At 45.5% G+C, this 15148-nt stretch overlaps 2 long non-coding RNA genes across 2 annotated transcripts; both read left to right on the top strand.

The window, feature by feature from the left end:
* The first annotated feature begins 516 nt into the window (after positions 1-516).
* On the top strand, positions 517-2502 carry LOC143270354 (uncharacterized). Its single transcript, XR_013047510.1, has 4 exons — positions 517-739; positions 1067-1134; positions 2041-2177; positions 2371-2502. It is a non-coding gene; the product is annotated as an uncharacterized LOC143270354 (long non-coding RNA).
* Positions 2503-7393: 4891 nt separating this feature from the next.
* On the top strand, positions 7394-14937 carry LOC143270353 (uncharacterized). The gene is made up of 2 exons (XR_013047509.1): positions 7394-7678; positions 7768-14937. It is a non-coding gene; the product is annotated as an uncharacterized LOC143270353 (long non-coding RNA).
* Positions 14938-15148: the final 211 nt, after the last annotated feature.

Below are 15148 nucleotides of genomic sequence, written 5' to 3'. Positions count from 1 at the left end.
AATTCCTATGTTGTCTTTTCAATATGCCATTTTAATATCCTTATACCCACTCAGAAGGCCCAGAATTTGATATGTAGTACATTAGATGGCAAATTCACAGCTTCCTGTTCATGTAAAGTCCTGGCAGGTTGAGGCAAACACAGATAGCCTAAAATGGGGACGACAGGGTGGGAAGGAAGGGAGGAGAGTTTTTCTAACGGGGTTAAAGGTTCAGAATGGAGGAATCAGGAAGGAAATATAGCACAGAAATTTATCTGTCAAAGTCACTAATATAGGTGCTTTCACCTTTCTTTCTGCTTTGAAGTGTGGAAACTGAAGTGGCCCAATAGAATTCCAGACCTGGTGAGGAGTGACTGCCACAGAAGTGAGCCAGAACTCATCTCCAGTGTGCCAGCTCCCTCCAACCAAGGGCAACAGGCTTCTGCCTGCATTCATCCTCCAGCTATTGGGTCTGAGCTGCCACTTTGCATCTCTTTTAGCTTAATCCAGCTTCAGAACTGTTGTGGGACAATTGGGTGTCATAAGGCACTTGGACCCCATGAGCCTCTACCTTCCTAGCTTTGGTTGTACTTGTAGGACCACTCACACTGCATGGAAAACAGCAGCCTCTACCACCAGGAATGACTTCATACGAATCTAGGCTGCTCATCATCTTGGTCACTTTAGCCCCTCCAACTTACTCTGAGACTGCCTTTTGGACAAAACAGCAAGACCTGTGTAAATCCTCTGGAAAATGGAGGTGGGTGAAAGGAGATAAAGAGGACTAATTGGGGAACAATTTTGAGACAGGAATAGAGGACACGAGAGGTGGTGTAGAATACGGAGTAGAGTCTGTCCTGAGGAATTTCCTGTCAACAATAACATGAAAGAGATTTGTGTGCTGACCTGTGACAGGGGCCGTGCACAGTCTACAGCAGGAACAAACCTCCCCTGAAGTGCAGACTGGGAAGGAGCTAGGAATAGCCAGCAATGAGGAGGAGAGGGCCTGCTCTGATGGTTCCTAGCATGTGTCAATGCACACAAGTAGGATGTTGTCTTGGAAATAACATCCTGTTCATTCCTACAGAGCTGGGGTACAGCAGGAGAAATATGCAGCACTATTGGTCAGTGGAGTCCAATCCTCCTCAGTGCTGAGTAAGTCTTGTCTGTTAAAGTCTCACTAAAAGAGACACTTTCCTTATTCTTTTGGGTTTTATTTGGGGAAAGTGAATTGAATTAGAGTCTTGGTGTGGTTTAGTGCAACAGGAAGGATCCAGGTTGGAAATCTGTGTCCTGTGTGATGATATGTTAGGGCTACAGTTTCCAGTATCCATCCTCCAGATTAGGGTCTCACTGCCATCTTCCCCATCCTTCACCTCACTGCTGCCCCTGCACTGTGGCTGAACATCCCTGAGAGTTACATGTAGCATCAACACAATGAATGTCTACATCTGTCCTGGTTCCTGTGGGACCAGAGTTCCATGACATCAAAAAGGGCTGCCTCTGTCAACAGGACAGACTGGCACACAGGTCTCAGGCTTCCCTCTTCTTTGATTCATTCCTCACCTCCAAACTGCTTTCTGACTGTCTTTCAGAAGAACTGCAGGAACTGTAAATCCAGTGAGAGATGGAAGAATGGAGATAAGGGGGAGGAAGAGGGGAAAGGAAGTGGAGAGGATGGAGAGGAAATGAGAGGACCTGTAGAGAGAGGGTAGAGTCTGTCCAGAGGAGCTTACCTGAAATGAGTCAGGAGAAAAGGAGATTTTCATGGGACAGGGGTCTTGAAAAGTGAGACCAGGAACAATTGTCTCAAACAGAGCAGAGTGTGACCATGGGTTTATTGTGAGCCATGAGTAGGAAAGACCCTGCTCTGATGGTTCCTGGTATTAGTCAATGTAGTGAAGTATGAGGCTGCTTTGGAAAGGGGCTTCCATTCTTGGCTACTGAAGAAGGGTCTGGCAGAAGAGAAGGGTGGCTCCATCATGCAGTAGAGTCCTCTGCCGCTCCTGTCTGACATGTCCTTTGGCAGATCTAATGATGTCTATGTCTTTGTCTCCATAGCCTCCTTCATCCAGGATTCCCTTGCTGTCTCCCACCTCCTGATCCAAGAATCTTACATTATTTTTTTCCATCTCATGGAGGGATTTATAACTGAATTTTGACCTTACATTAACATTGTTCTGCTTCAATGTGGGAAGGTAAGTAGGCCTTGCCAAGCCTGATCCTGGGTTGTTGTCTTTACAAGGCCATAACACTAGACTTCTCTATGACCAATGCCCACCATTGGGGTCAGACTTACAAGGAAACCTTGATCATCATGGATCTCTTGATGACAGCCCCTGGTGCAGTGTGAAGCCCTGGTCAAGGTGTAGTGTCTGAACTGTTTTCCAGGACACCTTCCAGGTAGGGAGCAGATCACTGAGTTGGCCAGGGGAAATGAACTCAACAGCAAATCCAGGGACCAATTTGTGTGAATCATGGGCCTGCAGGTAAGTTTGAGTACAGTAAGTGTCTGTGTGTGGTAGAAGATGAGTCTCTGAAGCCTGGTCTGGATGTGGTAAAAAGGATCCCATGAAGTGGCATGTGCCAGCATCCCTGACACAGAGGGAAAGTTATCACTGACTTGCTCAACTGAAGAGCAATGGGAGACTGAGAGACTGCAGAGGTGTGACAATGGAGGAACCAGCTTCTCTGCTGTAGTTGTCCTCCAGCTCCATTCTGACCATTTGATCTTGTCCTGTTAACAGAGCCTGAAGCATATTAAAGTCTTCAACAAGGTCTTCCCAGCAGCTATCAGTTACTTCTAGAACCCTGACCATCTGGTGAGTCCCATGTGCACAGAAGAAGATCAGTCATTTTCTTCAAGAAGAGAGAGAAATTTTCAGTTTGTGGGTATCACCTGGTGTCAGACTGTGTTTCTACTGCATATCAGTGAAGGCAGGGTTGAGAAATGTTTGAGGATTCTGTTGAATTCTAGAAATGAGATGGGGAAATTTTCTGAATCCTCATTTTATATTTTACTTTTTTTGAGACTGGATCTCACTATATAGCCCTTACTATCCTGACACTCTGTGTAGAACATGCAGTCTCAATCTCATAGAGATTGAACTCCTTTCTCTGCCTCCTGAGTGCTGCGATTACAGATGTGGACTGCCATGCCTGGCTTCAAGTACTGTATGTATAGCATCAATGGTAAATTCCTCAAACATTTGAGGGAAAAGAGACAAGCCTTGTGCTTCTTTCACCCTAACAGCTTCAGGGATTGAAGTGAAGGTTCTTTCATCCAGGATGGACTACAAACAGCAGCAAAGTCCAAATCTAACCTTCAGAATAGAAGTCTATGTCCACCAGTGAACAGATACCTGGAGGTGAGAACTGCTGTCATGAATTCTTCTAGGGACCCCGGTCAGTGGGCTGGAGGGGGTATGCCCTAGGTGATACATCCTTGGAAACAAGGCACAGAGCATGCAAAGGCTACTCTCTAACCCTGTTTTTACAGGATCCCCACTGCAGTCCAGGCACAAATCCCATGACTTCAACCTGACCAACCAAGAGCGTCCAGATTGGCTACCTGGTCTAATTGATTGAGTTCTTTCCATTTGAGCCTTGAGATCACAGCTGAGGACACAAGGTGGGTCACTGAGGGTTGGTTTTTTTGCCACTTTGGGTTGGTTTTAGGCCACTGAACTTTGTTCATACTCCCTGGTTAATGGAGAGCCCAGGGCTGAAGGTTTCTGAAATCTGAACCAACTGGGACTCTATGCTGCCCTCTCTACCCGGTGCCTGATAATAGAGGTGATCAGCCCCTCCCAGGAACATTGTGGACCATTCCAGGAAGACCACTGTACTATTTCATGTCCTGAGTGTTCTGTTGTTCATGTTCTGATGCCTATGACCTGCATATTTTGCTTATGAAAGAAAACAGTGATCCTTGTCTTTTGGGACAAGCTTGTCACACATAACACAGTCATCCTCAGTTGTATCTGTTTTCTGAAAAATGTCTAAATTTCATTCACTCTTGAGGGTGAGAATGTTCTTTTTATCCTGTATGCTCTTCATTTACTTATTTCATCTATTTATTTACTTATCTCTCTGCTGAGTTATTCATTCATTTATATATTCATTGTGTGTCTTTTATATCAGTATCTTGATCACACTCATGATCCTATCTCTTCACACCTGCCCTCCACTCCTACAACTGCCCAAACAAAATTTAAGAGATTAAAAGGGAAAGTAAGATAAATTTTAAAAAGGGGAGAGACTTCAAGGTTTCCTTGTGGAAGCTGCAGTGACCAAGTGTGACAGAGTGAGTCACACTATAAACCCCTCTGTCCAAATGTCTTCACTTGCTAGTGCTCATTACAGAGTGCCTGGTCTGGTTCCAGGCCTTGGGTTTCTACTACACTAAGTTTGTATTTGATACTGTCATCTGTCCTTTGCAATTGGCACATTAACTTGTTTCACTGTGTGGGTATGCAAATTTAAAACTCTCACATCAAAATCACCAGTGCCACAGTACAAACCCGCTTCTAAATAAAGTGATATAGTTGAGCTGGAGGAGAGCAGATGATGAGAACCAGAGATTGCAGAGGCAGCAGGAAAGAATTGGCTAAGGGATGAATTTGGAGAGGATGGAGGAGAGAGAGGGAAAGAGCCACGGGGAGAGGGTTGCACAGTAAGTCTAGCTTAAGTGCTGCATATTTCAAGTTCCCCTAGAGTCCCTTTCCCATGTCCGTCCTCTTTAAAGTGATGAGCTCTCTACATCAGGAGACACAGGATGGCGACTTACAGGTGTGGCCTGAGACAGCAGAAGTTGGAGCTCTGCAGGAAGTCCAGATGGTAGTGTGCCCACTTCCCCAGCATGAAGGGTCTGTGTCCAGCACAGGAGGAGGTGAGCCAATTACCACAGGTTTCCCTCCAGAAAATTCTCATTATCAAGGGAATATGTTTCATGACTGGTGTTTCACAGCATCCTTGTCTGAGGGGGACTTGAGCCAATATCATTTACCAATATCAAGCTACCCTTGAATGTGCAGACCCTGTGGACCAGTCTGCAGGGGAATAACTAGCAGTACTCATTATTCTGTCCACCCTTTAGGTTTCTGATCCTAGTGAAATGTTTCCCCACATGAGGGGAAGGGAGCTCCTTCCTCTCCTTCCTCTCCCTCCTTCCCTGCTGTTGTATTTGCAGCCTTTATTTATCTCTGTGTCCTGCCCATAAGAAAAGACACAGCCCCACTGCCTTCTGGTCTAGTTTATGTGTTTGTGAAGGGGCCTCACTGTAGGGAGTTTCATCAGAACCATATTTGTCTCCTAACAGGAAAGTGACAGCAAGCTGGAGGAAAAATGGATGGAATGCTGGGACATTGCTCCACTTTGGAAGTGAGTAGGCCTTACCTAGCCTAGGGCACAGTGCTCAGAGGTGGGGTCAGCACTCTTAAAACTACTTTGTACCCAGGTCTCACTGGGTACAGTGGTCAGGCCTAGACAGCCTTGTTAACCATACAGCTAGGGCTTTCCACCAAGCCTTCTGCTTACTTGACCTGCTGGGATAATTGTCTAGAGTGTTGTCAGGTGCACCTGACAGGCAGACAGCCTCTCCATGCACTGAAGGATGGCCACTCTGAATAGGATGATTGTCAAGGCTCATCTATGGGCAGCACATTGCTGAAAGCATCACTGAGACCACTAGCAGATGCTTAGTTTTTTGTTTCTTGCCTACACTTGACTCTGGCTTAGGGGATAGGAAGAATGAGGCTGATCAGGCAGGTCTGCCTCAATCCCAAGAGTAGGTGGTCACTTAGCTTGTATTAAAGAGGACAAGAGATCGATAGGTGGATAGATAGATAGATAGATAGATAGATAGATAGATAGATAGATAGATAGATAGATAGATAGATAGATAGAAACAGCTATGTCATGGCTACAGAGGGATATTGAGATAACTTGGTGTAGGTGGCACATCTCTCCCCTCTGACCCTAACACCATTGAGAAGGAACACTTTGAATCAAAGATGGTGAACATCTTCTCACAACTGTATGCTGTGACATCCATTCTGTCACTGGCCAGTGACTTAGTCTGTGTTGGGTTCCAGAGACTGGGGAATGGGGATTGTCACAGCCTAGCAAGGGAAAACAGCCAAGAGACAATGACTGCTTCCTCCTCTGCCCATGTCTGTTCTGTATGTCAGTTAGTGACCATTAAGGAATGTCTCACCCTGATGCACTTAACTGAACTCATGGCCTGTGGAAGGGAGCCTTGGGTAATGTGGCCAGCCATGGAATCTCTCAGGAGACAGCACATGCGGACCAGGACTCCAAACCCTAGTAATGATGGTCTCTAAGAATGTGACCCAAGGCCGGGCAGTGGCGCATGCCTTTAATCCCAGCACTTGGGAGGCAGAGGCAGGCTGATTTCTGTGAGTTTGAGGCCAGCATGGACTACCAAGTGAGTTCCAGGAAAGGCACAAAGCTACATAGAGAAACCCTGTCTCGAAAAACCAAAAAAAAAAAAAGAAAGAAAGAAAAAAAGAAAAGAATGTGACCCTTAGGAACCAGAGTTGATGCCTAAGAGGCCAGGTGAGTTTAATGTGAACTTTTTATATTGCTGGCCACTGCAGGGAGCATGTGGTGTCCTTTAGATTGTTACATGTCAAATGTCAGATTATGATGAGGATCACACATTCAACACACTCCTTTCCCACTGCCTACATCCTGGAGGCAGCAGGAACAGGTGCAGACAATACATGCTTTTTGTACCAAGATCTTTTCACACACTACCCCAAAGTTGCTCAGTAATACTCACTTCCCAGTGGAATAAAGTGAGTCCACATGATGCTGGGTAGCTTGCTTTTGGACAAAGGCTGACTGGTTGGGACTGTTTAAATTCCTCCAAGGTCATTGACACAGATAGGATGACTAGTGTGGTAACAGCCTGGGTCTCTTTTAGTCTCAGAGGCCAACTCCAGAACTCTCATTGACATCCTTTCTTTCCTCAGATATGCAGGTTCTGCTGGATATGTTCAGACAAACCTCATCTTCACCATATGTGCATCCTGTCTCATCTAGGCAAGTGTTCAGTGAGCTGGGTGCAGGAAGCACAGCGTCTAGACACAGACATGTTGGTGAAACTGCGTTTCCTTCTTGATCCTAGAGCCCGTTTATGGGACAGTAGCAGAGCAGCTAGGACAAACCAATCCCTGCAATCAGGACTTCTCAAGGAGACCCCACTGAGTTCTCCCACAGGAAGTCACATGGGAAGAAAAGGGTCATTATTCCTGCCTCGTTAGGTCCTGAATTCCACCAGAAATAAACCAGCTATTATCTGAAAGGCCACAGGTCTAGGGTGGTGAATGAATCTTTCTGCCGGCCTCACCAGTTGTCTAACACAAGCTTTTTCTTTTAGGTGCCTGGCCATATCCTGAATCCTGGACCCTGAGAATTCCTGACTTGCATGTGTGCACACTGAGCATTGGTGACATGGAGGAAAAAGAGCACCTCTCCCCTCCCCTTCATGGCAGACTATCATGCCATTGTCTGAGCTCCAGAGGAACTCAGAGGCTCCACACAGCAACAGGAGGACATGCTGTGGAGGACTACAACATGGTTTCTGTTCCACTACCCAACTACAGACAACCACCCCAAATTACCAACAAGATCTGGATAATCTACAGGAACGTCCCCTTGTGGAAGCCTCCCAGTGGTTACTTACTTTTGAACCCTATCCAACTTAGACCCCATGGCATTTTGACAGTTCAGAAAGTCACCTATGCCTCTCTGTCTTCATAGATAACAAGGAAAACCTGCCTGAGCAGGTAAGAAATATCTCAGAAGAGCCTTGGGAATTAAATGTGTTTCTCTTTCTGAATTCAAGAGTGGATCTCCAGAGAAGGGCAGTACCCATGGACAACCTGTTCCAGGCCTCCACTAACATGAAGAGGCACAGCTTGAGGTCATACATTTGGCCTATTTCTCACTGGTTTAGACAAAAACAATTTACAAAGAAATACTGAAGTATTTCATTGGAATTCCAACATAAATTCTATAAATTGGCATTCAGAATGCTTTGACCCCTGGAGGACAGAAATCCAAACAATATGAGCTCTCAGCTTCTACCAGTAGTTATTTTAAAGGTAGTAGATATTGGTATTTCATCTATATTTGGTATTTCATCATTCCAGTCAGATGATCAAACACAAGATGTAACAACCAACAGGTCCTAAACCTTGAAGAATGGCAGAGGAGGAGAGATCCCTCCAGACCCAGATCTTCTTCTTCCAGGACATCCCACAAAGCCTCAGAGATCCATAAAGTCCTACATGGAAGTAATGGAGACTGGATATGTGGAACAGAATAGAAAGCTCAGAAACAGACCCATCGAAATCCTGCCAGCTGATTTTTTCATAGTCAGCCATGGGAATCAATGCAGAGAGAATGGCTTGTTCACAAAAGACTGCAGAAGAAGATTTAAAAACAAGCAATAAGGAACTAATTGAAAACCTGAACACAGTCACCATTTCAATTGACCTCAAATACAAACACTATAATGCTCACATAAAGATATAGAAGAGGACTACATGATTTCCTGCCTTATAAAAAGGAAGATCAGAAATAACACAGAGTAGATGAACTGTGGACTTGGGAGCTCTGATGCCACCAGCCATGAAAATACAGAAGCTGGAGCATGGCTGGAGCAGGACACTCCCGTGAGGACATCTCGAGAGAGAGCCTGGCCCCTGACACACCCAGGCAGACAACAAATCCCTGACAGTGAACGTTGTGTGGCTATGAGGAGGTGGAGGTGTAGTGTGTGCTGTGTGGTGTGAGGATGGCTGAAACCTATCACATCATGTGGGATGGAGATGAGCTGTCCAGCTGATCTGATAACAGCACTGTATTGATGGTCCAGTCAGCTGGGGAAAGCATCAGGGCTGACACCTAGATACTCACATGTGCTACCCATGCCCCTCCCCTTGTTAACAACATACATACAGTGTCAGTGTAAGGACATGAAGGACTCCTCTCATCCACACTCACCACTTAGGTCTCTAGGTTTTAGGACTAGATAGTCAACTCCCTTCTGCTGTCCCCCCCAAAATGCTAGATTCTAGACCAGGCTAGACATGCCTCCAACCACAATGTACTAAGACATGGGGAAAGGTATCAGGCCCTGTTGCACACTTTATCTTCTGACAAGGACACACATTTACTGCTTGGTTCAAACACTCCTGGAATCTTCCTGCACTGACATACAACACTAGGTATAATGCAACGTGGGACACTACAGCCATGCCACCTCACTTGTATTACCAGCTGTCAGACCATGATAAACAACCTCTACAACATACACACACACACACACACACACACACACACACACACACACACACACACACACCCTTTAATACACTTCTATGTATTGGGCCATGCATGACTTCCCACCAAACCACACATTGACTGCTAGGTATCAGGCATTGCTAAACAAACCCTCACACATACCTCACATGTATTCCTAGGTCTGGATCTAGATGTAACCCACACAATCCTTTATGAACAGCTACTTATTAGGTCATACAGGACACTCTCTTGCCACTATACTCAAATACTCTGCTAGTATTGGTCCCCGGTTGACACCCTAATATCACTGAAATTTCACATACACTGTTAGGGTTCACACCCTCTTGAATATAACACCCAAACACTATAATCTACAATATTAGCATCAGGGCCCAAAGGATATGACATTTCATCAACCCATATATCCCTGTTGGATATAAGACCTGCTGGGCATTCCAAACTCCATGGCAACACCTACAAGGCTAGCTGAAGGTCCTGGAATGCACACATCACCCTGCAGCTGCCGCACATGCACTGCTAATTGTCAGGCTCTGCTGCACCCTCAGTGCCTCACACACACTCTGAAGTGTCAAGCACACTCGGACATCACATTGCACACTGCCAACTGACTTCAAAATGTGATCAGACCTTGACTGACACTAGGTCAGCCATGAGCTGACACACACTCAGTAGGGATTGTGCAGAGCTTGACACCCCATTCTTCCACTGCTCCCCTCTGATGACATACAATTAGCATCAAACACACTGGACACACCACTACCCCTGTGACCACACATCCACTCTAGGTACCAGGTCCAGTTTGACCTCATACCCCACATTAGTCGACAGCCATCAGAGCATGCTGGGAACATTCCCTCTGTCAGGTCTTGCACAATACCTAACAATTAGCATTGACGGACCACCTCCTTCTGCTGAAGACACATCCACACTGCTAGGCATCAGCTTCTACTGGACTCCTTCCTATGCTATACCATGTGCTGGGTCTCAGGCTCTACTTCTAGTTACTGGGCCATGCTGGAATTAACCCCTGTCCACACCACAGTGCATATAAAGTGCTGTGTGTCAGGTTCACTTGAACACAAGCTTCATTACATATGACTTGCTAGGTACCAGTCAATGTTGACACACACCCTTACCCCCTATGTGCACTACTGGCCCAGTGAACACTGGAATTTTAAGGCTCTTCTAGACACCTCCATCACTGACATATCAAGTTTCTTGCTATCAGACACTACCACTCTGTGCAGATTTCAGTCATGTATATTGAAGTATATTGTATGCATATACAATAATTGGCTTCAAGCCTTATCCAAAATAGCACCATTCTGCTGACAACATACACTACCAGACAGGGGCATGGGTCTAAGCACAGCTGAAAATTAGCAGGGCTATTGTGGCAGCAGGATGGGTGAAGGAAGAGAAACTTATTAGATGAGGCCTGTTATCCTGCATAATATCCGGGTTAGGACCGGGGAGTCCTGAAGATGTGATACACAGTAGGGCATCCAGGCCTCAGGCAGGTGTGCAGCAAAGCCTGAAACCAAACAGTGTGTTTCAGGCTATAGTGGCAGGGGTAGGGCTGTCCAGCTGGGCCTGGTAACTAGTGGGACATGGATGGGTTTGGCAGCAGGACTGGGGGGCAGTAGCTAGCAAGGCTGGTTGTGTGGGCAGCCCCTGATAGTGGGATGAGTCTCTGTGGGAGAAGCAGGAAGATGCTCTACAGTGTTTCTTATGAACACAACAGTGTATGTTGGGTGGCATCAGTTGGGAGCTACATAGATTCCTTAGGACATGACACCTAGCAGTCTATGTAGGATATCAGGGGCATTTGCAGCCCTGTCTGTTCAATAGTAGTGTATGTGGAACAGTGCTAAAGATGATGATATTATAAGGAAAAGTGTGTGTGTGCCCACATGTGTGCATGCATGCACACGTGTTTAAACTTGTGATGAGTGGTCAGAGAGTGTGCTGTATTGTCATGGGGATAGCTGTCTTAGAGAAAATGAGTCAGTGACTAGGCAAATAGAAGCCCAGGGTCAGTATATTATTAATGAATTTGATCTGGGAAAGTATCTTCAAGACGTGGACTTGAGAGATTTGGAAGAGTAAGGGTAGAAAACTAGAAATGTGAGGCTTGATGAATACAGGCCTAGGGGAGGAATTTGACTTTATTTTTACTGTACCAAGAAGCCAAGTTTTCTCTTTGCCAACAACACTAGGTATCACCATCTGTATGGTGTCCCCACACTTAAAACCCACCCCCACATTGCTAGGTGTCAGCGTCTATGTAGAAAAATGTCTTCTACAGCAGGTGCCAAACACACATGTCTAGGCGTGAGGTCCGGTGGGTCAACTGTCCATTAAAGAAAATGCTCTTCTCATACAGTTGGGTAGCTTGTTCTCCATGACATCAACAATGCAATGGCTAAAGCCCCATGCTCAGGGCTGGGTATCTGGTGTTTTTAAGGATCCCCTTACCTACAGCAGCAGAAGCCATAAACAGACGCCCACATACTATGACACAAGTGTCAGGGGCCAGTATTTATCTCTTCCCATACAACCATATAGACATTCATGGTTAGATCACATTCCTGATAGGAATCACCTCAGCTACAGCAGTGCCACACACCCAGAACTAGGCATCAGATCCTGCTGGGCACCTCTTCCCCTACATCCAAATGACCACACAGTTACACAGCTAGTTTTCTAGTACTGGAACCCCTCCCCAATAGTCAAATGCCTTGTACACAGCCACACACTCACAAACACACTCAGGCACAAATGCTTGTATGATCCCATGCACGTACTCATGCACTTTCATCTAGCTGTCATGTCAACAAGGTCTCCACCATTCAACCAAAGCCCTATTTACACACAGCAATCAAAGTGCTGCCCTTCTGAATGTCCATCCCCTGCAGCCAAACACATACACAGAGACAGACAGAGACACAGAGACAAAGATACAGACACAGAGTCTGACAAAGATAAAGACACAGAGTCTGAGGTCAGGTGCTGCTGTTCCCATTCCATAACAGACAAAGGTGTCTACTCAGGGCTAGGTGTCAGGTCCTGATACCTACCTCTTTTTCTATATTCATAGTGCAATATTCTTACACAGCTAGTTTACCAATATGCACCCCCTCCCCTATAATCAAATGCTAGGTACACACTAACATACTCAGGAAAACACTCAGGCATGCATGCTCCTATAAATGCCTTCACAAATTCAGTGCACTCTCAGCTAGCTATCAGGTCCTAGAAGACAGTCACCATACAAGGAAAAACCCTCATATACTTCTAGGTGTTAAGTCCTGTGAGGTAGAGGTATCACCCATACCAAAAAAATCCCCACATACACCTCTAGGTGTTAGGTCCTGTGAGGTGTCCCATATAGAGCCAAAGCCCTTTTTACACACAGCCAATAATGTGCTTCTGCTGCTAGGTGTCCATTACTAAAGCGAATCTCTCTGTCTCTTTCTCTCCCCTCTCCCACTGCATCCCCTCCCTCTGTCACATACACATACATGTATATGTGTACATCTAAAGCCCTGTACTGTTAGGTATACATTTGCCTACAGCCAAAGACTCCCAATACATGCGATTTGACTGGACTTTCAGGGTTATTGTCTCCATTATAGGCAAAGCCATCCCCTCATCAACACACAATACACACACACACACACACACACACATACACACACACACACACACACACACACACACACACACACACACACACGTGCAGTTACATGGCAGGATCTGTTGGATTTCCAGCTTCCTTAGAGCCAAAGCATCTAAACAGGGCCAGGTGTCAGCTTCTGTTAGGTCCACTCTTCCCTACAGCCAATATTCCTCTTACGCAGCTAGGTATCATGAACTCCTAGAGATCCAATGCGATACACTAGAGTCCCATGCACACGGCTAGGCTTCACATCCTGCTAGGAACCCTGGACACGGGCAAACACCCAGGCACAGCTCTCATGTTCATACAAGGCAAGTGTCAGGTCAGGTATTTGTCTCTAGCCTTACAACCAAAGTTCCACATACAGAAGCATGGTTAGGGTTTAGGATCTGCTAGGTACCTTCTTCCCCACAGCAAAACACCAGGTTAACAAACATACAAATGCAAGCATGCACACATGCACATATACAATCATGCATGCATGCCTGTGGGAACCCTCCCCTGAGTGTAAGTCCCAGGAGTACCCTAGACACATGAATGGAGCTAGGGATTTAGGGGAAGGCTAGGACTTGGCACCTACCTGTGAGAGTGTGGCTTTGATGTAGAACTGGGGTCTTCCTCACAGGAATACAAGTAGTCATGTTTGTGTTTATGGCTTTGGCTGTAAGGGTGAGACTACAATGCTACCCTTGACACCTAGCCCTGTGTGGAGAACTAGGGCTTAAAATAGAAAGAAGTCCATCAGGACTTGACTTTGTGTGTGTGTGTGTGTGTGTGTGTGTGTGTGTGTGTGTGTGTGTAGGGCTGTGCATTAGCTTGGTGAAGTAATGCCTAGTAGGTCTTTACACACCTACCCTACAGCCAAAGACCTTTATTCACATATATGGCTCACTATCAGTTCCTGCTGGATAAACAATTCCGTACAGCCTAGCCAAACTGACACAAATCTCAGAACCTGCTAGGAATATCACCCTATATTGAAAAGACCCACCTATGACTAAAGCATCATGTCCTCCTCAGTATCATGTCCCCAAAAGCAAAGCTTCAAATATACTGGCCAGGTGTCACATCATGCTAGGTACCCTAATCTCTACAGCCAATGTTACAGGTACACAAAGAGATGGAGTTAGGTCATTCTGACTGCCCCTAGACTTATAATCAAAGACTCTATCTCTGTCTCTGTCTGTCTCTCTTACACACACACACACACACACACACACACACACACACACACACACATACACACACACACACAAACTATGTATCTGTTACTTCTAGACATTTCCTCCCCCCAGGAAAGTCCCACATAACACAGACAGGGCTAGATTTCTACTCCTGCTAGATACAATCTCCCTAGTAAGATCTCAGAAGAACCTCTAAGAGGACATGGTATCTAGCTGAGTAAGAGGAATATACATACAGCCAAACCTAGACACAAAAAGCTAGGTGTCAGTTCTTTTGGTATCCAATCCCATCTGTGTATCTCTATGTTTTATACTCAATTCAGAAGTGTGGGAGCCAGAAACAGCTGATGGAGATGACCTCTGGCATTTGTCTTTCTGGATCTGGGTTCTCTCACTCAATATCATCTTTTCCACATTCATCCATTTACACAGAAGGATTCCTTAAACAAAGAGGATTATTTGCTGAGTGTCTGAAACTAGTCCTGTGATTTTGCAGTTGCATGCAGTTTACAGGACTCATTTCTTTATTAATGCCTAATGTGGGAGATCAGGCCCAATGTGGGTGCCCCCATCCCTGTACATATGTCAGGAATTGTGTAAGGAAGAAAACTGAATTAGCCATGAAGAGCAAGTCAGGAAACAGCTGTCCTCTGAATCTGCTAGAGTTCCTTGAAAACTTCCCTAATGATGGACATTGAACAGGGCATGGGGGCCAAATAAACTCTTTCTACAACATTGGGTTATATCAGGACCTGTCTATCAACAATACAAAGTATACTAAGACAGTATCCCAGGACTGGCCTCAATTTGTAATCCTCCAATCTTCACCTACTGACCATTGGCTTTAAGAATGTAACATAAACCTGTATGAACAAATAGAAGCTTTAAGTTTGACTAGATCTCAGGAAGAAAACAAATCAAGGACCAGTACAATACAATTTCATCA

The sequence above is a fragment of the Peromyscus maniculatus genome, chromosome 23, assembly GCF_049852395.1.
Source record: "Peromyscus maniculatus bairdii isolate BWxNUB_F1_BW_parent chromosome 23, HU_Pman_BW_mat_3.1, whole genome shotgun sequence".
Classification (NCBI taxonomy): domain Eukaryota; kingdom Metazoa; phylum Chordata; class Mammalia; order Rodentia; family Cricetidae; genus Peromyscus; species Peromyscus maniculatus.
This window is presented reverse-complemented; position numbering and strand designations above follow the sequence as displayed.